The 24,446-nt window shown below is 41.1% G+C and overlaps 1 protein-coding gene across 13 annotated transcripts in view; it reads right to left on the reverse strand.

Moving 5' to 3' along the window:
• plcb4a (phospholipase C, beta 4a) overlaps positions 1 to 24,446 on the reverse strand; it is a 568,665-nt gene that overhangs the window by 274,540 nt on the left and 269,679 nt on the right. The window lies entirely within an intron of this gene.

A 24,446-nucleotide genomic window follows, 5' to 3' on the forward strand; every position in this document is an offset into this window, starting at 1 on the left:
GTCAGTCATAACTGATTTATTTGATTAGTGATTTTACTTTTGCAACCAGCAATTTTTTGCTTCAATAGCATGTAGCAAAATAATCAGACTGTGGAGATCTGTTACTCATGCTTGCAAGTTTGTTTCTGTCCCAAGAAGAAATTCCAGCACACAGTTTCTATTTTCATGTAAGCATATTTTTATTTCTAATGAAGTGTCTCAGCCTGAAATATCAACTTTTTATTTTCTTTTATTGATGTTGCCTTACTTGATAAGATCTCAAAAGATGACACAACTATGACTAACAAGAGAGGTCAAAGCCAACATAAAAGCCAAAGAGGGGGCATATAATAGAGCAAGGATTAGTAGGAAGTTAGAGGATTAGGAAGCTTTTAAAAACCAACAGAAGACAGCTAAAGAAGTCATTAAGAAGGTAAAGATAAAGTACAAAAGTGAGCTAACCAATAATATTAAAGAGGATACCAAAAGCTTCTTTAGATATATAAAGTGTAAAAAAAGGGTGAGAGTGGATATCAGACTGCTGGAAAACGATGCTGGAGAGGTAGTAATGGGGGACAATGGACTAGTGGACAAACCGAATAAGTATTTTGCATCAGTCTTCACTGTGGAAGACACTAGCAGTATTGTGAAAGTTCCAGGTGTCAGAGGGCATGAAGTGTGTTATATTACCATTACTAGGGAGAAGGTTCTTGGGAAATTGAAAGGTCTGAAGGTAGATAAGTCACCTGGACCAGATGGTGTACACCCCAGAGTTCTGAAAGAGGTGGCTGAACAAATCGTGGAGGCATTAGTAATGATCTTTCAAGAATCATTAGATTCTGAAATAGTTCCAGAAGATTGGAAAATTACAAATGTCTCTCCACTCTTCAAGAAGGAAGAGAGGCAGAAGAAAGGAAACTATAGGCCAGTTAATCTGATCTCAGTGGTTGGAAAGATGTTGCAGTTGATTGTTAAGGATATGGTTTAGGAGTACTTAGAGGCACATGATAAGATAGGCCATAGTCACCATGATTTTTTCCAAGGTAAAATCTTGCCTGACAAATCTGTTGGAATTCTTTGAAGAAGTAACAAGCAGGATTGACAAAGGAGAATCAGTTGATCTTGTGTACTTGGATTTTCAGAAGACCTCTGACAAAGTGCTACACATGAGATTGCTTAACAAGCCCATAGTATTACAGGGATGACTCTAGCATGAATAAAGCAGTGGCTAATTGGCAGGAGGCAAAGAGTGGGAATAAAGGGAACCTTTCCTGGTAGGCTGCCGGTAACTAGTAGTGTTCCAAGGGGTCTGTATTGGGACCAATGCTTTTTATGTTATATGTCAATGATTTGGATGATGGAATTGATGGCTTTGTTGCAAAGTTTGCAAATGATATGAAGATAGGCGGAGGGGCAAGTAGTTTTGAGGAAGTAACACTCAAAGTTGCTGGTGAACACAGCAGGCCAGGCAGCATCTCTAGGAAGGGTACAGTCGACGTTTCAGGCCGAGACCCTTCGTCAGGACTAACTGAAGGAAGAGCTAGTAAGAGATTGGAAAGTGGGAGGGGAAGGGGATATGAGAGGATCATGGGACAGGAGGCCCAGGGAGAAGGAAGGGGGGGGGGAACCCGGAGGATGGGCAAGGGGTATACTTAGAGGGACAGAGGGAGAAAAAGGAGAGTGCGAGAAAGAATGGATAAGGGAGTCACGTAGGGAGCGATCCCTGCGGAAAGCAGAGAGAGGGGGGAAGGGAAAGATGTGCTTAGTGGTGGGATCCCGTCGGAGGTGGCGGAAGTTACGGAGAATTATATATTGGACCCGGAGGCTGGTGGGGTGGTAGGTGAGGACAAGGGGAACCCTATTCCTAGTGGGGTGGTGGGAGGATGGAGTGAGAACAGATGTGCGTGAAATGGGGGAGATGCATTTGAGAGCAGAGTTGACGGTGGAGGAAGGGAAGCCCCTTTCTTTAAAAAAGGAGGACAACTCCCTCGTCCTGGAATGAAAAGCCTCATCCTGAGAGCAGATGCGGCGGCGATGGAGAAATTGCCAGAAGGGAATGGCATTTTTGCAAGAGACAGGGTGAGAAGAGGAATAGTCCAGATAGCTGTGAGAGTCAGTAGGCTTATAGTAGACATCAGTAGATAAGCTGTCTCCATAGACAGAGACAGAAAGATCTAGAAAGGGGGGGGAGGTGTCGGAAATGGACCAGGTAAACTTGAGGGCAGGGTGAAAGTTGGAGGCAAAGTTAATAAAGTCAATGAGCTCAGCACGCATGCAGGAAGCAGCGCCAATGCAGTCGTCGATGTAGTGAAGGAAAAGTGGGGGACAGATACCAGAATAGGCACGGAACATAGATTGTTCCACAAAGCCAACAAAAAGGCAGGCATAGCTAGGACCCATACGGGTGCCCGTAGCTACACCTTTAATTTGGAGGAAGTGGGAGGAGCCAAAGGAGAAATTATTAAGAGTAAGGACTAATTCCGCTAGACGGAGCAGAGTGGTGGTAGAGGGGAATTGACCTCTACCTTGCCGAGGCACAGCGACAACTCGCGGCTACCTCCTCCTATTTACCCCTTGATCATGACCCCACTAAGGAGCACCAGGCCATAGTCTCCCACACCATCACCGACTTTATCCGCTCAGGGATATCCCATTCACTGCTACCAACCTTATAGTTCCCACACCTCGCACTTCCCGTTTTTACCTCCTATCCAAGATCCACAAACCTGCCTGTCCTGGCAGACCCATTGTCTCAGCTTGCTCCTGCCCCACCGAACTCGTTTCTACATACCTCGACACGGTTTTATCCCCCCTTGTTCAATCCCTTCCGACCTACGTTCGGGACACTTCTCACGCTCTTAAACTTTTCGATGATTTTAAGTTCCCTGGCCCCCCACCGCTTTATTTTCACCATGGATGTCCAGCCCCTATATACTTCCATCCCCATCAGGAAGGTCTCAAAGCTCTCCGCTTCTTTTTGGATTCCAGACCTAATCAGTTCCCCTCTACCACCACTCTGCTCCGTCTAGCGGAATTGGTCCTTACTATTAATAATTTCTTCTTTGGCTCCTCCCACTTCCTCCAAACTAATGGTGTAGCTATGGGCACCCGTATGGGTCCTAGCTATGCCTGCCTTTTTGTTGGCTTTGTGGAACAATCTATGTTCCAAACCTATTCTGGTATCCGTTCCCCACTTTTCCTTCGCTACATCGATTACTGCATTGGCGCTGCTTCCTGCACGCGTGCTCAGCTCGTTGACCTTATTAACTTCGCCTCCAACTTTCACCCTGCTCTCAAATTTACCTGGTCCATTTCCGACACCTCCCTCCCCTTTCTAGATCTTTCTGTCTCTATCTCTGGAGACAGCTTATCTACTGATGTCTACTATAAGCCTACTGACTCTCACAGCTATCTGGACTATTCCTCTTCTCACCCTGTCTCTTGCAAAAATGCCATTCCCTTCTGGCAATTTCTCCATCTCCGCCGCATCTGCTCTCAGGATGAGGCTTTTCATTCCAGGACGAGGGAGATGTCCTCCTTTTTTAAAGAAAGGGGCTTACTTTCCTCCACCATCAATTCTGCTCTCAAACGCATCTCCCCCATTTCACGCACATCTGCTCTCACTCCATCCTCCCGCCACCCCACTAGGAATAGGGTTCCCCTGGTGTTCACCTATCACCCCACCAGCCTCCGGGTCCAACATATTATTCTCCGTAACTTCCGCCACCTCCAACAGGATCCCACCACTAAGCACATCTTTCCCTCCCCCCCTCTCTCTGCATTCCGCAGGGATCGCTCCCTACGCAACTCCCTTGTCCATTCATCTCTCCCATACCTCCCCCACTGATCTCCCTCCTGGCACTTATCCTTGAAAGTGGAACAAGTGCTACATATGCCCTTACACTTCCTCCCTTACCACCATTCAGGGCCCCAGACAATCCTTCCAGGTGAGGCGACACTTCACCTGTGAGTCGGCCAGTGATCCCGATGTGGCTTTCTATATATTGGCGAGACCCGACGCAGACTGGGAGATCGTTTTGCTGAACACCTATGCTCTGTCCGCCAGAGAAAGCAGGATCTCCCAGTGGCCACACACTTTAATTCCACATCCCATTCCCATTCTGACATGTCTATCCACGGCCTCCTCTACTGTAAAGATGAAGCCACACTCAGGTTGGAGGAACAACACCTTATATTCCGTCTGGGTAGCCTCCAACCTGATGGCATGATCATCGACTTCTCTAACTTCCGCTAATGCCCCACCTCCCCCTCGTACCCCATCCATCATTTATTTTTATACACACATTCTTTCTCTCACTCTCCTTTTTCTCCCTCTGTCCCTCTGACTATACCCCTTGCCCATCCTCTGGGTTTTCCCCCCCCTCCCCCTTTTCCTTCTCCCTGGGCCTCCTGTCCCATGATCCTCTCATATTCCCTTTGCCAATCACCTGTCCAGCTCTTGGCTCCATCCCTCCTCCTCCTGTCTTCTCCTATCATTTTGGATCTCCCCCTCCCCCTCTCAAATCTCTTACTAGCTCTTCCTTCAGTTAGTCCTGAAGAAGGGTCTCGGCCTGAAATGTCGACTGTACCTCTTCCTAGAGATGCTGCCTGGCCTGCTGGGTTCACCAGCAACTTTGATATGTGTTGCTTGAATTTCCAGCATCTGCAGAATTCCTCGTGTTTGAGTTTTGAGGAAGTAGAGGGGCTACAGAAGGACTTAGATTAGGATAATAGGCAAAGAAATGACAGATGGAATACAGTATCAGGAAGCATATGGTCATGCACTTTGGTAGAAGAAATAAAAGGGTTGACTATTTTCTAAATGGAGAGAAAATACAAAAACTGAGACACAAAGGGACTTGGGCGTCCTTGTGCAGAATTTCCATTTCATTTTAATTTCATTTTCTACAGCTTAATTTGCAGGTTGAGTCTGTGATGACCAAGGCAAATGTAATATTTGCATTCATTTCCAGAGGACAATATAAAAGGAAGGATGCAATGTTGAGACTTTATAAAGCACTGGTGAGGCGTCACTTGGGAGTATTGTGAATAGGTTTGAGCTCCCCCCCCCCCATCTAAGAAAGGATGTGTTGAAACTGGAGGGGGCTCAAAGGTGGTTCACAAAAATGATTCCAGGATTGAATAGCTTGTCATATGAAGAGCGTCTGATGATTCTGGGCCTGTTTTCACTAGAATTCAGAAGGACAAAGGGTGACCGCATTGAAACCTATGGAATGGTGAAAGACCTTGATAGAGTGGATGTGGAGAGGATGTTTCCTATGGTGGGAGAGTCTAAGACCAGAGGACACAGCCTCAGGATAGAGTGGCATCCTTTTAGAACATAGATGAGGAGGAATTTCTTTTGCCAGAGAGTGGTAAATCTGTGGAATTCATTGCCACAGGCAGCTGTGGAGGCCAAGTCTTTATGTATATTTAAGCAGAGGTTGATAGATTCTTGATTGGTCAGGGCATGAAGGGATGTGGGGAGAAGGCAGGAGATTGGGGCTGAGAAGAAAATTGGATCAGCAATGATGAAATGTTGGAGCAGACTCGATGGGCCAAATGGCCTGATTCTGCTCCTACATCATGGTCTTCCTCCAGCATTTAATGTTCAGTTAATTCAATATTTCCAGCATCTGCAGAATCTCCTGTAGTTATTTGTATGTTTTATATATCTGAATCTTTGGTATTTAATACCCAGGTCATTTTTTTTTAAAGACACTGTTACCCTACATCCTTATGATGAACCTTTTTGTAGGTGTACAGTACTGTACAGAAGTCTTGAGCATAGATATTAAGCTGAAGAGTACAGTACTGTAACAATTTTATGTATTGCACTGTACTGCTGCCACAATAAACACTAATTTCACTGCATATGTGAGTGATGATAAACCTAATTCTGAATAGTGTCTCTAATTTGGACTGAGAGTGGGAAGGGGGCAGGGAGAGGGGAATAATAGTTGGGAAAAGTGTCTGTAAATTAGATACAATTCAAACAACGGCACTGAGAACTTGTAGCTCAAAGTGCAAATTTGATTTTCTATTGAACATATTCAGATTCTTTTTCCAAGAGTATTCAACAAGGTGATTAAAATTAATTTTGTGACTTGTTAACTTCTGCAGTATGCCCAAGTATACCAGACAGAAAGACACAATTTGTCTTCTCCTTGTGGCATTAACAATATCACCATACTGAAGCATTTCCTGGGGAGTGACAAAATGAAAACTTGAATTCTGGCCCAGTGACAGAACAATAGATAAACTTTCAAAAACATGTGCAAGGAACATTATTAAAATACTTAATCTGGAGTATGCAGCAATTCCTTGGTCTCAGATGGGAAATAACATGGAAACTATAATAAAAGGAAAGAGCTAAGACAGGCATGACATGCAAACTCATACTACTGGGCTTTAGTGCTAAATGCATGATTACATGATTTTGCTAACAACATGACCCTGCATTATATACAAACGTGTACAAAGGCGCGTCAGAAGTAATCAAAACCAGGATCACAAAATTGTGCTATAATTTATTTATATGACTTAAATGATCATATCCCAGAGGTTTTCTGTTTCTGTTCTCCCGCTGTGGCACACCTTCAGAGAAATTTGAACCTTTCACAACGTCAAGTTGGGAGCATTATAAATGCAATTTCCCATATGGCCTGCCCTCTGGACCTTGGCACACTAACTTTTCAAAGCACATCTGGTAAATGAACATTAACCACTTAAATTTTGTTAAACACAGCCATCATTTGTAAACAGTGCTTTAATTTGTTTTGCTGGAACAAAGCTACAAGGATATGTTGTGCAACCACATGCATACTTAATTTGATTTTGAAAATCACTTTGAATGCATAAGCCATGGCACACAATGACCTAAACCACGGAAAATTTTTACAAATTTTACATGAAGCTCTGAGTTTTTCCAGAACAGCATCAATGGCGTTCCCCTTATAGCTATGAACAGTGATTGGGTAAGCTGAGTTTGTTTATTTTGGAATACGGGAGACCGAGAGGGGACTTAATGGAAGTGCTTAACTCCACAAGGAGGCAGGACAGATTAAATACGAAGTACATATTTTCACCGACAGGGGCGTTAAGAACAGGGGCATATTATTATTTGGGGGGAAATAGATCATCCAAAAGGTGACAGATGTTTGGAATTCACTGAAAATGTTCTCAACAAATATGAACAACAAACAACCTGCTGGGGGAACTCAGCCGGTCTGGCAGCATCTACAAGAGGAAAGGAACTGTCAATGTTTCTGGTCAAACCCCTACATCAGGGACACTGCCTGAGTGCTTACTTACACAGCAGTGACTTGCAGAGTTATGAACATAGTGCACAGGGTAAGGATTGGGCAGGGTAGCAAATTTTTTTGGACAAGAACAAATATGATGGGCTGAATGGCTGGCATCTGTGTGTAAATTTTCTATGATTTTATTGCATCTAGGCAAAAAAACGATTAAATCTAATTTCAAAAAGTTACATCACATAACTCTGCAACTGACCCTGGCTGGGCAGACCGAAATTTAGCCAGTCTATGCAAATACAAATGCCAGTGTGAAACAGAAACTGTTAATGAATGTATAATTCCAAAGCTAAATTTATGCATTTTCTAATGCTGTAAGGTTGATTTTAGTACTCTCTTCAATAGATCTGCTCAATTTGCATTGAGACATTTTAATGTTTTCTTATAGGATGCAAAATTTGAATAGGTTTGAATCTGTATCCAGATTATATCAAACAGGACATGCATAATGCAATGACAGATGACTGAAAATGTAACAGGCCTAACTGAGCAAGAAACCCACTTAGACTAATATTTTCCTGATACGAAGAAAGGTGGAAAGTAACAGTAAACACTCAACTAATTAATCCTACAGAACATTCATTAGCCTGAACCCTAGAAAGACAATCATGTAAATACAATTACACATTACCATCCTTCGGAAGGCAGATGACAGAAATTGCTTCTAAACCAACTGTTGCATCACTCAAAACAATGAGAAACTGGGAGATCAATCCACTGACTGGCAGCTATACAGATTTAACTGCGGATGCCTACCCTCTTTTCTGCTCAACAGGCTCCACCCACAGATTGATCAGTTGGTTTTCACCATTCACTTGCCAGTCATACTATCCCCTCACTTGGCACTGAGATCTGATAGACATCTAAGAGAGATGGGACAGCCATTTCCAGACCTTCCCAGCACTGCTTGACTTCCTGCCAGTCCAGCACTTCAAGAAATTTAGCAGCATTGTGGAGTGGGGAAGGTACGTGGAGACTGTGTCTCAGAAAACGCATCTTGCAAGTGGGAATTGCTTGATTGTTCAATTCATTGCTATTAACATTACTCATGAACTTTGCACTGCTCCTGGTTATCTCCGGCCGCACAAGTAGCACAAATGTGGACAGGTGCACAGTGCTGGTATGCAGAGATTTTTTTCCCCAACAACCTTGCAATAATTCTGCATAGTAGTAAAGGAAGCTCTAAATAAATTTAATAACTTGCTAGTATTGTAAAGGTGCCTTTCAGGTTTTTCAAAGAAAATAATTTAATATCTTTTTATTTATTTAGAGATACATGTGGAATAGTCCATTCTGGCCCTTCAAGGTGCACTGCCAGCAACCCACCGATTTAACTCTAACCTAATCACAGGACAATTTACAATAACCAATTAACATAATTGGACTGTTGGAGGAACATTGAATAGAATGTTGTGTCTGTCACTATGCGGAATATGACTGCATTTTGCCAGGTGGATCCGTAAGACAGAAAGCAACAGGAAGAAACTCTGATAAGATTAGATGAAATTGGGCAAGAAGAGGCTTGAGTGGTACAAAACAGAACATACACCAGTTTCTCTGCCATAAATAATGGCTTTCTTCTCCACAATTGCTATTTTTAAGAGGAACAATGAGGCTGATGTTTTGTTCAAACACTGTGAAGTACAGATTATTGTCCTTCATTTGTAACTGAATGAGAAATGGAATTTGCTCCTGTGATGTCCATTGTAGCGCTCTGAAGTAAATAATTTTGTCACCATCGTAAAAAAAAATCGGGGGAGCAGGTGAATAATTTTCATAAACCTGACAAATACAATCCTCTTAACTCACTGTAAAAGTCAGAAAATACATTCTCAAGAACACAATGTACTTTCTCTGTAGCACTTTATTCTGCATTCTGTTTTTCCCCCTTTTGTATTACTGTATCTCCATGTACTCATTAATGGAACAATATGTCTGGATGGCATGCAATCAAAAGCTTTTCAATGTAACTTAGTAACATGCAGCAATAATCAACCAAATACCAGTTACCAACTTCGATTAATCTGTTTTGTTTCAAAATCCTATTGTAGTTTCACTGTCAATATTGAATCCAATTTCTAAATATGCAGCAGCAAAAAGAGAACCCAAAATAATTGGATGATGGCAAATTTCATTGGCCTTGCAATGATAAAAACAGTAATAATCACTAAAATGTAAAGGAATATATCAAGACAAGAGGGAAAATAGTAAAAAGTACCATTTACCAGATAGCCTTACATCACAAGATGCCTCAATGTGTACAAAATAGTCAGAACGCAATGATAGTAAAATTATAATCTAGTCCAAAGGAAGTGAATAAATTTAATGCCTTTGCAAATTAATTCTATCGAGCTACTGAGAATGTGAAACTCACTACCAATGCTCGGAAACATTACTGTTGATTTCCTTTTATCCCGTCATTTAGAAGAGACGAGGCAACAATGGATCTTCCAGGTGGGCTTAAAATGATTCCGTGGAACATTCAACTTTACAATCTTACAAGGCATTAGCACCATTAACAATTTACAATTTTTCAACTATGTTAAGCAAGAAGAATACCAAAGTCAATAAGTAAATGTCCTGATGAAGCGTCTCAGCCCAAAACGACAACTCTTTACTCTCTTCCATAGATGCTCTCTGACCTGCTGAGTTCCTCCAGCATTTTGTGTGCATTGCTTCAATAAATACTCTTTTCTTTTTAAGCAATAAATATTCAAGTGGTACTGGGCAAACTTTCAAATTATCCTTACGAAGCTATCATAAATGTGAAGTCTGCAAAGTCAATCTGATATGCCAGTTATGATGTGGAGTACAGGCATGCTGAATTATGATATTGTGTTACTGATTATTGTTATTATTATTCATTCGTCATGACAGCATATTTCTATAAAAATTAGGTCATGATAGAAACTAATGTTATTGGTGCACTTTTTTAAAGAAGCTTACAAACATCATTTTAAAATAAATTTAGATCATCTGTTAATGTGCACTATTAAAGTCTAAGTAAGTGGTTTTGATTTCTGCAAATGTTTTAATGATTTGACATAAGTGGAAGAAAGTTCCTGGGATTTTGGAGCACTGTAAAAATTGAAAAAAGCAGAGGTTCATGTTACCAGTGTTTTTAAGCCAGCTGCCCTGATCACAGTATTACTTGTATACTTTCAAAGTAAATTTATTATCAAAGTACATCTACATCACCATCTGCAACCCTGAAATTAATTTCCTTGTGGGCTACTAAATATATCCAATAACCAAAATAGAATCAATGAAAGACTGCAGCAACAGGGCAAAACAACAGTAGAGGAGGCCATGGATAGACATATCTAAACGGGAATGGGAAGTGGAATTAAAATGGGTGGCCATTGGGAGATCCCGCATTTTCTGGCAGGCAGAATGCAGGTGCTTAGTGAAGTGGTCTCCTAATCTATGTCGGGTCTTACCAATATACAAGAGGCCACACTCAAGTTGGAGGAACAACACCTTATATTCCATCTGGACAGCCTAGAACATGAGGGCACAAACACTGTTTCCTTGAACTTCCGATAATGGCACCCCCCACCTTCACCATTCCCCATCCCCCTTTCCCTCAGTCACCTAATTTCCTTGCCTGCCCATCATCTCCCTCTGGTGCCTCTCTCCCCTTTTCTTTCTTCCATGGCCTTCTGTCCTCTCCTATCAGATTCTCCCTTCACTAGCCCTGTATCCCTTTCACCAATCAACATCCCAGCTCTTTACTTCATCCCTCCCCCTCCCGATTTCACCTATTACCTTGTCTTTTCTCCCTGCCCTCACCCTAACTTTTAACTCTCATCCTCATCTTTTTTCTCCAGTCCTGCTGAAGGGTCTCAGCCCAAGACATTGACTGTACTCTTTTCCATAGATGTTGCCTGGCTTGCTGAGTTCCTCCAGCATTTTGTGTGTGTTGCTTAGGTCTCTTTGACATACTTCCAACAAGGTGTTGCCAGTGTAGTGGAAGCAGCTTTAAGTAATTTCTAGTCATTCTGGCAATGATTCCACCTCATTCTCAAGATCTCTTTCTCCTATTTTTCTATTGTCATGTACAACTGGATTATAAAGACTATTCACCTAATAATCCTTTCTATATATATGGGAAAAGGCATGAAGAGAAGAGAGCTGAAAAAAAAGATCAGGTAAACAGAGTCAAACCCACAGTATGAAAAAAGAAGAAAAAATATTAGCAGAGATATTTGTCATCAATATTCAGAAAATTTAGATAAGCAAGGTTAGATAACAGTGGGTCATTTCAATGCTGTGATTTATTCTCATTCATTATTGCTAGAAATCTGGTGGTGATCATTTGAATGAGCACAAAACAATGGGATTGAATAACAGAATGATTACTAATATACTTTGGGAGTCATTCAAACAAAAGGAAATCCACAGACAACAGTAAGCCTTATTGTCCAAAATGCTTTGGGTTGGGTTAGGGGAATAGCAAAGAAACACTGCCCATTGACAATTATGAACTCAGTGTAGTGGGAAGGCCATGCCACCCAGTGTACAGTAAGATTATATGTGTCAGTATCAATCCAACCCTTCCCCACACAGCCCTTCACTTTTCTATCATTTCTTAAATGCCTCTGATGTACCTATCTCTCCCATCCCCCTAGCAGGGTATTGCACACACCCACCACTCACTGTGTAAAAAAACATACCTCTGACATGCCCCTTATACTTTCCTCCAATCACCTTAAAATATGCCCCCTCAATTTTCCAATTCTGCCTAGAGAGTCTCTGTTATCTACTCAATCTGTTCCTCTTTTCATCTATCATGTCACCTCTCATTCTTTTTCCCTCCAAGGAGAAAAGTCCTAGTATGATCAAATTATTCTTTTTTTGTTTTATTTTGTTTTATTCTGTTTTAGTTTTATTTATTTATTTAGAGACAGTCTGTGGGACAGGCCCTTCTGGCCTTTTGAGCCGCACTGCTAGCAACCCACCGATTTAACCCTAGCTTAATCACAGGACAATTTACAAAGACCAATTAACCTACTAACCGGTATGTCTTTGGACTGTGGGAGAAAGCAGAAGCATCTCAAGGAAACTCACACATTCCATTGGGAGGACATACAAATTTCTTAGGGAGGGCGCCAGGATTGAACACCAAACTCCAATGCCCTGAACTGTAACAGTGTCACACTAATCACTACACTACCTTGGCTCTAAGACATATTTCTAATATAGGCATTATTCTGGTAGATCTCCTCTTCATCCTCTCTCCACATCCTTCCTATAATGAAATGCCAGAACACCATACTCCAAGTATGGTCCAACCGGGGTTTTATAAAGCTGCGAAATTACCTCACGGCTCTTAAACTCAATCCTCTGACTAATGAAGACCACAACCCATATGCCTTCTTGATCACTCTATCAACTTGTGTGGCAACTTTGAGGGATCGATAGACATGAACCCCAAGATCCCCACCATTAAAAGTCCTGTTATTTACCCTGTGTTCTGCCTTCAAATTTGACCATCTAAAGTGAATCACTTCACGCTCCAAATTGAACTCCATTTGCCACTTCTCAACCCAGCTTTGCATCCTATCAATGTTCCCTTGTAACATACGATAACCTTTTATACTATGCACAACACCATTAATCTTTGTGTCACCTGCAAACTTACTAACCCACCCTTCCACTTCCTCACTCAAGTCATCTATAAAAGTCACAAAGAGCAGGGATTCCACAACGTATCTCTGTGGAACATCACAGGTCACCAATCCTCAGGTTCTTTCCATCTACTGCTACCCTCGGCCTTCTCTGAGTAAATCAATTCTGAATTCATATGGCCATGTTTCCAGGGATCCCATGCTTCTTGACTTTTTGAATGAGTTATCATGGAGAACCTTGTCAATGCCTTACTAAAGTCTGTATACAGCATATCCACTGCTCTACCTTCATCAATACGTTCTATCACTCTTCCAAAATTGTTTTGGAAGTCACCAGACCTGTAGAAGCAGTGGAAATCTTGCTTAAATTTTCCAGTGATTTACCCTGCTTGATCAATGCATTGACTGTGATGTTCTTCAACCAGCAAACACGGATCTCCTGTGGGGGAAGTCTTGATTTAAGTGCGTAGAAACAACCTTGTGACAAACATGCCAACCTCTCGCATGTTTCATCAGGGCAAAAAATAATTATGTTGCTGGGCAGAAGAAAGGAAGGCAAGATTAAAAGGAGGCATTACAGAGAGTACTGCAGCCTGGAAAATGAGTACAGACTCACATGAGGCACTGTGCTATCACACACACATTGCACAATAATTGCACAGCCTGTTGTAGTGCAGAAAGTGATCAGCTCAAGCATGTGTAGGTTAAACATAAAGAAAGCTTTAGATCTGTGTAAAGCTCAAAGCTTCTGCTGCTAGCAGCTACCTTTAAGGAAAGTTCCCAAAAGATGTGGCATCACAGCAACCATCAACATATGTACTTTGGTACATGGGAAGGAGCCGGTGGCAAAGAAGCTTAAAGTGGTAATATATTAACTGCACAAGGCTGTGTAACATTGTCCACACAACAGCACAGCTCCCCTCATATGCACTGTTCTATAGATAAATTCCAGTACATTGCCCTAGCTTTCCAGACACTACAGGGAGGTTATATGTTTCTCTGAACCTGCTTTTGTTCCCACTCTTCTCTCTGAAATGAGAGCACAGTGCAATTGCCAGAATGATCCTGATGACAGAACAAGCACACACCCAAGCAAATTCGGTAGCAAACCAGTATTCCCCTCCTCCCTCAACACCAATAAAGGACTGCCAATGCTTTATTTATAGCTGCAATTAAGTAATAGTAAGTCATAATGTAGTCCCCATCTGTCCATTAATAATATATGAGGGTATTTGATATTTGCATTTGAAATAGTTTTACCATCCAATTTCTCATGGTTAAATAAACAAAATGAAAGTGGAGAGAGAGAGGCAACTGGACAACCACTCAAAGAGTTGGCAAAAACACCTCTATCTGAATCTCTTGTTTGTGTTCTCTATTGGACTCAAATCATTTAACAGGCTCTGGGGCTTATGAAGGCACATGTTCTCCAAATGCACTACAAGTCATACAACAACTTGGTGCTGCCTGTGGTTTGTAATGATGATTGTTGATAGAATGGAACCACTGCCACACTTCTTCCAGGTAACAGCTCATGAAGGGCCATCATCTGTTAGAGCCAAAATGATCCTCTTAAAGCTGGAGTGTACCTTTTAAAAGATTGATGGAAAATGGATGAGCAAGTGGTGGTAGGCATTCTACTAAATAGAGAAGTAGTGCGCAAGGCAAAACGGAAGACAGCGAGATCCACTAGAGGAGGCTTAAAGTTCAAGTTCAAAGTAAATTTATTATCAACGTAAGTATATGTCACCACATAGTGCACTGAGATTCATTTATTGCTTACATTCACAGGAAAACCAAGAAATGCAATAGAATCAAGAAAAACTGCATACAAAGACTGACAAACAACCAATGTGCAAAAGAAGTCAAACTTTACAAATAAAAATAATACTGAGAACACGAGCTGTAGTGTCCTTGAAAGTGAGTCCACATGTTGTGGAATCAGTTCAGAGTAGAGGTGAGTGAAGTTATCCATACTGGTTCTGCAGTCTGATATTTGTAGGGCAATAAATGTTCTTGAGCCTGGTGGTGTGGGACCTAAGAAAGGAGGAAGAATTCCCATCACACAAGAGACTCAGAACCCATTCAGGCGCCTACTCAGAAGGCAATATCTGCAGAGATCAACACAGATATATTGTTCTGAGGACCTGGACAATTAATAACTTCAGAAAGTGGTCGCAGTCAGTAAATGCATCTATTAATCTACCAATAAAGAACATACTAATCAGAGCTTGCATACAGAAAACATACAGCATACCAAACCTTCAAAAGCTTTAAATGTTTCAAGCCTGTATTTCACAGCTTGTGATACTGTTATACTTTCAAACCAAAAGAGACTGCACAATACTATTTGACATAGTATCATTTGCAGGGAAAAGTCATGCATGAATGCAGGTCCAACTGTCAGACATCCTTACGTGTTTTAACAGACTATGCTGACCCACAATGGAAGCCATGACCAGCAATGAAGTTCAAACTATTGTTAATGATGATAATTACCAAAACTTAATCCTCTTTCCATAACCCACCTTTCTCCTGTATTCTGCATTTAAACCTGCAGATAGTGAAAAATGATACACACACTTCATGCATTCTCCTACACCCACCATGGCTTTACATCCAGTACCTTTTCCAGGTCAACCACCAAAGACCGCTAACTAGACAGAAGGTGGAGGAACAGAGAGAAGATAGTGAAGACATATTATGCTTCAATTACATACTTGCAGGTAGATACTGATACAGTTGGAGAAAGACATGGTGGAGATACACCTGCAGGAGACATGACACAAGCCAGATGTTGAAGTCACACATACGTTCTGGAGCAAATGGATCAATACCAGGTCCATCAATTGAAGGAGGCTGAGACATAGGCACCATGAAATACTCGGTGCATTTGGAAGGCCACAAATCCAGTCCCTGTTCAATTTCAAGCAGATAAGGAAGTCTGTAGCCAACATACCACTGAAGCACAAATAATATAGAACAGTACAGCATAGTACAGGCCCATTAGCCCAAGATGGTGTGCTGACCAACAATAACCTACTCCAGGATGAATCTAACCCCTCCTTCCTACACAGCCCATAACTCCACACTTATCTTAGATTCATGCGCTTATCTAAGAGTATCTAAAATGTCTTTATTGTATCCACCTCCACCACCACCCTTGGCAGTGTATTGCAGGCACCAATTACTCTTTGTTTAAAAAAAAAAACTAAAACTACCTCTGACATCATGCCCAAACATTCTTCCACTCACCTGTGGTATTGGCCACTGCTGCCATGGGAAAAAGGTATTGGCTGTGTATTCTACTGATCTTTCTCAAAATCCCGTACACTTCCATCAAGTCCCCTCTCATCTTCCTTCGCTCCAAGAAGAAAAGCCATTCAGTAGCCACCTATAGTCAACTGGATAGCATGAAGTAGGAATGGTACAGTGGACAAACGAAGACTGAGGGCAGGGACTAACAAAATGCACAAGATTAGTACTAATACATCACAAGGTCATTTACATATTTGGTTTTAAGTATTTTTACTGTCATGTTTTAGTTTCTGTACTGTGGTTGTTGGAACAGAGTGGGAGAGCAATGAATGAAGGGAAGGGCTGTAAGTACTGAAATCTCTTTTGTAGGTAGGATGGAAGAAAGGGACTAAGATTTAGACCATAAGACATAGCAGCAGAATTAGGCTATTTGGCCCATTGAGCCTGCTCCACCATTCAAATCATGGCTGATCCATTTTTCCCTTTCTGAGCTCCACTCCCCGGCCTTCTTCCAGTAACCTTTGTTGCCATGTCCAATCAAGAACCTATCAATCTCTAGCTTAAATACACCAGTGGTCTGGCCTCCACAGCTGACTGTGGTAATAAATTCCACAGATTCACCACCCTCTGGCTAAAGCAATTTCTCTGCATCTCTATTTTAAATAGATGCCTCTCTATCCTAAGGCTGCCCCCTCTTGTCCTAGACTCCCCCACCACGGGAAACATTCTTTCCACATCTACTCAGTCTAGGTCTTTCAACATTTGAAAGGTTTCAATGAGATCTCCACTCATCCTTATAAATTTCAGCAGGTACAGACCCAGAGCCATCAAACGTTCCTCGTATGATAACCCTTTCATTCCCCTAATCATCCTTGTGAACCTCCTTTGAACACTCTCCAATGCCAGCATATATTTTCTTTGATGAGGAGCCCAATGCTGTTCACAATACTCAATGTGAGGCCTCACCAGTGCCTTATAAAGCCTCAACATCACATCCCTACTCGTGTTCTAGACCTCTCAAAATGAATGCTAACATTGCAATTGCCTTCCTCACCACCGACTCCACCTGCGAGCTAACCTTTAGGGTGTTCTACACAAGGACTCCTATGTCCCTTTGCATCTCAGATATTTGCAATTTCTCCCAGTTCAGAAAATAGCCTGCACATTTATTTCTACTACCAAAGTGTATGACCATGCCATTTTCCTACATTGTATTTCATTTGGATTGCAAGATGGCGACACGACGCAGCACGCAGCGGTCACTCCGGTGATGAATATCTGTTATCTGTAAAGTAGGGTGCCGTGCACAATCCTGATTTGATGGAGACAGACATGAGAGTATGGAGGAACATCTGGTGAAACTTCTGAAAGCGCCTGCTTCACCGCCGCTGCTACTGTGAGATCCTGAATCTCGGGAGGGGAAGACCCCAAGTCCTCGGCTTTGCTTGTTGCTCGGCGGCCCGGGCAGGGTCGAAGCGCTCGGCAGAGATGGTGTTCGGTGCTCGGTGTCGGACAGCTGGTCGGAGGCTCGAAGTTTTCAGACGGACTCAGAGTCTGCTGTGGTCGGGTGCTTCCAGGGTGCTGCATCGCCAAGTTTGCGGCGCTGGAGGTTCATGGCAGGGAGAGTTTCTCCCTTCTACCGTCTGCGTGAGATGATGAGGCTATCGGGACTTTGAGACTTTTTTTTAACCATCCCCATGGTCTGCTCTTTATCAAATTATGGTATTGCTTTGCACTGTTGTAACTATATGTTATAATTATGTGGTTTTTGTCAGTTTTAGTCTTGGTCTGTCTTGTGTTTCTGCGATATCATACTGGAGGAACATTGCATCATTTCTTAATGCATGCATTTCTAAATGACAATAAATGAGGACAGAGTGTCCTCATAATCTATAATCTATTTGCCACTTTCTTGCCCGTCCTCCTAACCTGTTAGGTCTTTCTGCAGCCTCCCTCCACCAATCGTGTTACCATCTTCAAACTTGGCAACAAACCCACCTATTCCATCATCTAAATCATTGACATACAACGTAAAAAGAAGCGGTCCCAACACCAACCCCTGCGGAACATCACTACTCACTGGCATCCAACCAGAAAAAGATCCTTTTATTCCTACTTGCCGCCTCGTATGAATCAGCCAATGCCAGTTACTTTCCTATAATAACATGGGCTCTTAACTTGGTAAGCAGCCTCATGTGTGGCACCTTGTTAAAGGCTTTCTGAAGGTCCAAATATATAACATCCACTTCATCCCCTTAATCTAAATCCTATATGTAATCTCCTCAAAGAATTCCAACAGCTTCTTCAGAAAGATTTTCCCTTAAGGAAACCATGCCGATTTTGTCCTATCTTGTCCTGTGTCACAAAGTACTCCATAACCTCATCCTGAACAATTGACTCCAACATCTTCCCAGCCAACTGAGGTCAATCTAACTGGTCTATAAGCTCCTTTCAGCTGCCTTCCTCCTTTCTTAAAGAGTGGAGTGACTTCTGCAATTTTTCAGTCCTCTGGCACCATGCCAGAGTCCAATGATTTTTGAAAGATCATTACTAATGCTTCCACAATCTCTACCACTACCACTTTCAGAAACCTAAGGTGCAGTTCACCTGGTCCAGGTGACTTATGTACCCTTAGGTCTTTCAGCTTTTTGAGCACCTTCTCTGTTGTAATAGTAACTACACTCACTTCTCCTCCCTCACACTTTCAACATCTGGCACACTGCTAGTGTCTTCCACAGTGAAGACATGCAGATACTCACTTAGATAAATTTGCCATTCCTTTGTGCCCCATTATTTCTCCGGCCTCATTTTCAAGCCGTCCTATATCCATTCTCATCTCTCTTATTTTTTACGTACTGGAAAAAGCTTTTACTACCCACCTTGATATTGTTTGCTAGCTTGCTTTCTTCCCTGCTTTACTTTTCAACTGTTGGAATAAACTTCAAAAAATGTATTTCCTTGTCCGTAAAGAACAAAGGCACATTTTATGATCATGGAGAGTGGTACATGCATGGAAGGAGTTTTTCTGTAAAATGGATAGTGGCACAGGTTGTGATCTCTAGAACCATGTATATATTTTGCCCTCTTTTGATGCTATCCTGCGTCAATGCAGGGCACGCTGCAACAATATACTAAAAAAAATTGAGCTCTAGCTGGTTATTCCACCATAAACTTGTGAAGCCTCCTTTCCACGGCAACTTAACATGAATTAACGAGTTCGAAATAAGAGGAAGTCAGAATTAGAAACTGCATGGAACTCATACATTGTATCCACAAAATAAACCTGATGTCAATATGGCTTGGCGTAACAACAGAATATCTGAATTTATAATTTGTACACAATTTTATAATATCCATGGATGAAAAACACTAAGATTCAGACTGATCCTTATCACCACTGAATTTCGAGCATTAGTTACCCTTTCAGCAGATCATCAGTCTGGATAAAGCCATACACTGATCAGATTAAGCAGCATCTGTATCTGCTTCTTCAACAGCTTCAATATGAAATCTAAAATACCCAATTAAGCTGGTTAAAGTGTTATAGAGCTTTGATTTAACTACTTTCAGCTGTAGCTGTATTATCCATAGTCTGATCTCATGGTCAGCTTTACAAATGGTAAAGCTGAACCATGTTCTGACCACCCAAAGCTGTCAAGTAGCCATTTTCTTTACATATCCGTCTTTCTTGCTTCATAAATAACAGACCAGCAAACTGCTATTATATGTTAGCATCATCTTGAAAAAAACTGAGGTCGCAATGGCAGCGATGTTCCAAAGAATACATCTGACACAACTTTGAAATGGTTCTTCAAAAATAAGGAGAGAGCAAGTGAAATTCCTCCTGTATCAATTTTTAAATGAATCACTGCAAACATAAAACAGGGAACATGACCATGATGAACACATGCTAAAATTACCAGAAGGCGCAATTTCACCCTCAAGTATTTAAGATATATTCCAACTGAATGCGATCAGCAGTCATTGGGCATTAAGCACTGGGATTATTTCCAAAACAACTTAATATCACGTGAAATATTACTTGATATTAAGATATCAAGTAAATTATGAGAGGTATAGATAGGGTAAATGCAAGCAGGCTTTTTCCACTGAGGTTGGATGGGACAAAGCCACAGGTCATGGGTTAAGGGTGAAAGGTGAGAAGGTTAAGGGGCATGTGAGGGGAAACTTCTTCACTCAGAGAGTCATGGGAGTGTGGAATGAGCCAGCATAAGTGGTGCATGCGAGCTCAGTTTCAATGCTTAAGAGTAGTGTGGATAAGTACATGGATGGTAGGGGTATAGAGGACTATGGTTCTGGTGCAGGTTGAAGGGAGTGGTCACTTTAAATGGGTTTGGCATGGATTAGATGGGCCGAAGGACCTGTTTCTAAATTGTATTTCTCTCTGACTCAACTCAATCCTTAAAGCAACCTCAGTGAGGTAACATAATGAAGACCTTGTGCAAAAACCAGACAAAAACCCAATACAACAGCTCTTCAAAAGAAATATTCACTTAACTCCACATCAGCGCTCTTTCTATGTGGTCTTTCCAGTCACTATTTAACCACTGTTATAATGGATTATGTTTCTATTTTTTTCATGCAGACAGATCTATGTTACAAATACCTGCTAACTGAATCTTTAGTTCTTTTACGACTGATCTTAAATGTATCAGTCAGCCCTTGTTTGCCCCTTTAATACTGATGTCAATTGTTTCCAGCATTTTCTGTTGTCAGACTTTTAGCATCTATTGCACTTTGCTTTTACTAAATTTGTCTTTTCCTGTTACTGACCCATGGGTGAGTGGAAATTGGATTATTTTCTGAGGGAAATATAAATGAAAAATATTCAACACACAGAATGAAGGAAGCAAGACAAATATCATTATAAGAGATGGGGAAGTTCTGATAATGTAATAAAGATCCTAATGTCATTGTAATATGCAGTTGAATGGAACTCCTATGATTGTACATAACTGCATAATTTCTAAAGTTAACAACTTCATAAAAAAGGGTGAATTTTAATCAAGATTAAATAGTATTACTCAACGGACTAGCAAATTTGTTGTAACACGAGTGCAGGAGCTCTCCAAATTATAAAAGAATGGAAACTCCACTAGATAAAAATTCTACCATAAATTTGTTCTGTTGCATCTGTTTAGGACATATCAGACACAACTCTCGCACCAATGCAAACTTCATTCTGACAGGCATGCATCAAATCACTTCCGCCATCCCTCTAGAGTGCTCCCAGACATTTTTTCTTCCCCAGCCTATCCAAATTTTCCCAACCAAAGTTCAACAATGTCTGATGTTTCATTTTTAAAAACATCACTTTGGAAAGAGACTGGCTTCATAGTTCTTTAATTGTTTGCACCTTCCTTCCATCCCAAAAAAATCGAAGGAGATGCTGTGGAGGCTGATCTGTCCTAACCTTAGATCAGATATTACTCTACTCATTGTGTATGATCAACTAAGTTTCAGAAAGAAGAGCACTAAGAAGCTGTAGATGTCTCCATCATCAAAACTTGCAAATTCAATCTGTGGTAGTTAAGCCCTCAGTGTTTGTGGATTATCATCTTACATATTTCTTACACAATATTGCTTTGGGAGGCGTCAAACATGTTTCGTTCCGTTGGCTGATATCAACTTATGTTATTGATATTCTCCTATTGAGCAGAAACACAAAGCCAAAGCTACCAACATGAAAATAAAAAAGCAGATGGTGAAAATCTAAAATATAAACTGAAAATATTGGAAATACTCAATAAGTCTTACCACATATCTGGGAAGACCTAACTTTTTGGGTCAAAGACCCTTCATCAGAATGGTTGAATCTGAATGATTTGATTTGAAATTGTAACCATTTGCATTCCCTTGGATAAAGCCTGACTTGATGAATATTTCCACATATATAAACATGATTATTTGATTTCCAAGGACAAGTATTGCTCCCACGACAAGAACAAGGGCATTGAAAACACCAACTGAACAATGGAATAGAATGCAATTCTATGCCAAACGTTGCCAATTACAACAGACTAGCAACAAAATTGTTTAAATTAACTTACCCTATGAGCAACTATGAAATAGCACAATTTTTCAGTTTAACTCTGAAATAAAAACTGCATAACAGGACAAAGAGGAAATTTAATGTCTTTGACCAAATATTGTCACTGTACTATAGTAGGATATAGCAGCCACGCACCAAATGTCACCTAAAGAAAAGCAGGATGTAAAACAAAAGTATTATACAAGCTGAAGGATATCTTGCCAATCTGAATGTGGGCAGATCTAGCTTTAATACAACATGTTAATCGAAAACCAAGGTGTATGGATTGCATTTTGTTAAGCAAATTAACGTGTAATTTGGTTTTGTGGGATGTACAATTTAGTTCACCAAATGTCAACAAAACAAGGAAGACACCACAAAATAGATTTGTGGTCAATTATACACCTACTGATATGAAATGAAAGCTCCACATGTGGTTTGATAACCATGAACAATTGTTAACTGTACCAATAATGTCATGCTTCAAGATCAACCTCCTAAGTTTACACAACTAAATGTAGATATTGGCAAAATTCTAACTCCGTGTTTGCAATCTCCTGGTCAGAAAGACTGAAAGCCAAGGGTCCTTGATGTTATGAAACTGTGCAACAATTCTGTTCTAAGTTATTCCTTACAAGGGTGCATGCACATAACAAGTGACCCTTCCTAACCCAGAATGAGAACTTCCTTGAAACAGTTAATCTTCATCCATACTAACTGACTTTCAGAAATCCACTTACGAAACAGAATAGTTGTAGATTTAATTGTACTTACAAATGCAATATCATAACATAAAATAACTGAACTCTCTACAATATAGATCAGAACCCCAACTCATTAGCATAGAAAGAACTTTGACAAGAAATTACAGGCTTATGAGTTTGCCCTGTCTAAATTATCTGGGTTTAGGAATTTAAAAAGTGAAATATGATACGTAACAAAACAGAATGATGACATTTCTATTCCTGGGCCGGCTGGTGGCGCAACGATATCAGCACCAGACCCAGGAGCGGAGGTTCCCGGGATCGAAACTAGTCGGGTCCGCCCCCAAGCACGCTTTGCATCCGGGCCGGGTTGAGTGTTGAGACCACAACTCAACCTCGTAAAAAAAAAAAAAAGGGAAAATGCTGCGAAAATATCTGTGTAGGGAGTGGCGCGCCACACAGTCCCTCTCTCTCGCTCTGCGCCTTGGAAAAAGCCATGAAAAATATCTCATCACGGACGTGCGGACATGCAGACGCACACGCACAGACTCACGTGCACACAGGCACACGTCAAAAAAAAAGAAAGAAAGAAATTTCTATTCCTAATCTTTTATGTACTTCACGTAAAAAGCAGTCAAGTTAACTCCCAACAGCATGGAATATATTATTACACATTACAGCCTATTTTTTGTGTTGAAAATAGGTGGCAATGCAGTTGCTCTCCAAGAAACAGAATTCTGCCTTACTCAAAGTAACATTATTCTGTAATCTTATTAATTTAATCGAGCAACACTTGAAACCAGGATGAAGTCAGCACTGTCATTCCCCAATTCGATGTCATAATCAATTTGTCGCAATACCTATCCCTCAGCCAACACATAAAAACAGATTATTAAGCTGTGGTGAGGAACAAGAGTGATGGAAGACAAAACGCCATGCAGCAAGCTGATCTGAGAAGGAAGCAGTAATTATGCTCGTCCAGCTCTGCACCAAAAGGACTTGATATCAGGGGTTCCCAACCTTCTTTATGCCATGCACTAATACCATTCAGCAAAGGGGCCCCGGACTCAGTTTAGGAACGTCTGCTCTAAATGAATAATTTAACCTCATTGTCGATGACTCCCAGCTGTCACTGCTCACAGCTCATAATCAGTGAGGATTTAGAAATCAGCAATGTGGTGCTGATCAGACAACTGCGGAAGATTGCACACAAGGCCTTGCAACTTGAACTTTATAACCCAACCTCAGCCTTTTGCTTGAGAGAGCAACAAAAATAGATTCTTTGCCCCACTCCATATTTTAAATCATTGCAATTTTAGAACTGGTTCAGCCTTCTGTACTTGGAAATCCAATCACATAACATTTTTATCATGTAGATGATTTACTTTTGTTTTAATTCTACGTCACCCCTCTTCTTAGACTGAAACATGATTACAAACCACTCCCCGATCGTTTAACTAGCTACTTCTCTTAAGTCTCTGTGCATAATCAACCCAGTTTCTGCATC

The sequence above is a fragment of the Mobula birostris genome, chromosome 8, assembly GCF_030028105.1.
Source record: "Mobula birostris isolate sMobBir1 chromosome 8, sMobBir1.hap1, whole genome shotgun sequence".
NCBI classification, from domain to species: domain Eukaryota; kingdom Metazoa; phylum Chordata; class Chondrichthyes; order Myliobatiformes; family Myliobatidae; genus Mobula; species Mobula birostris.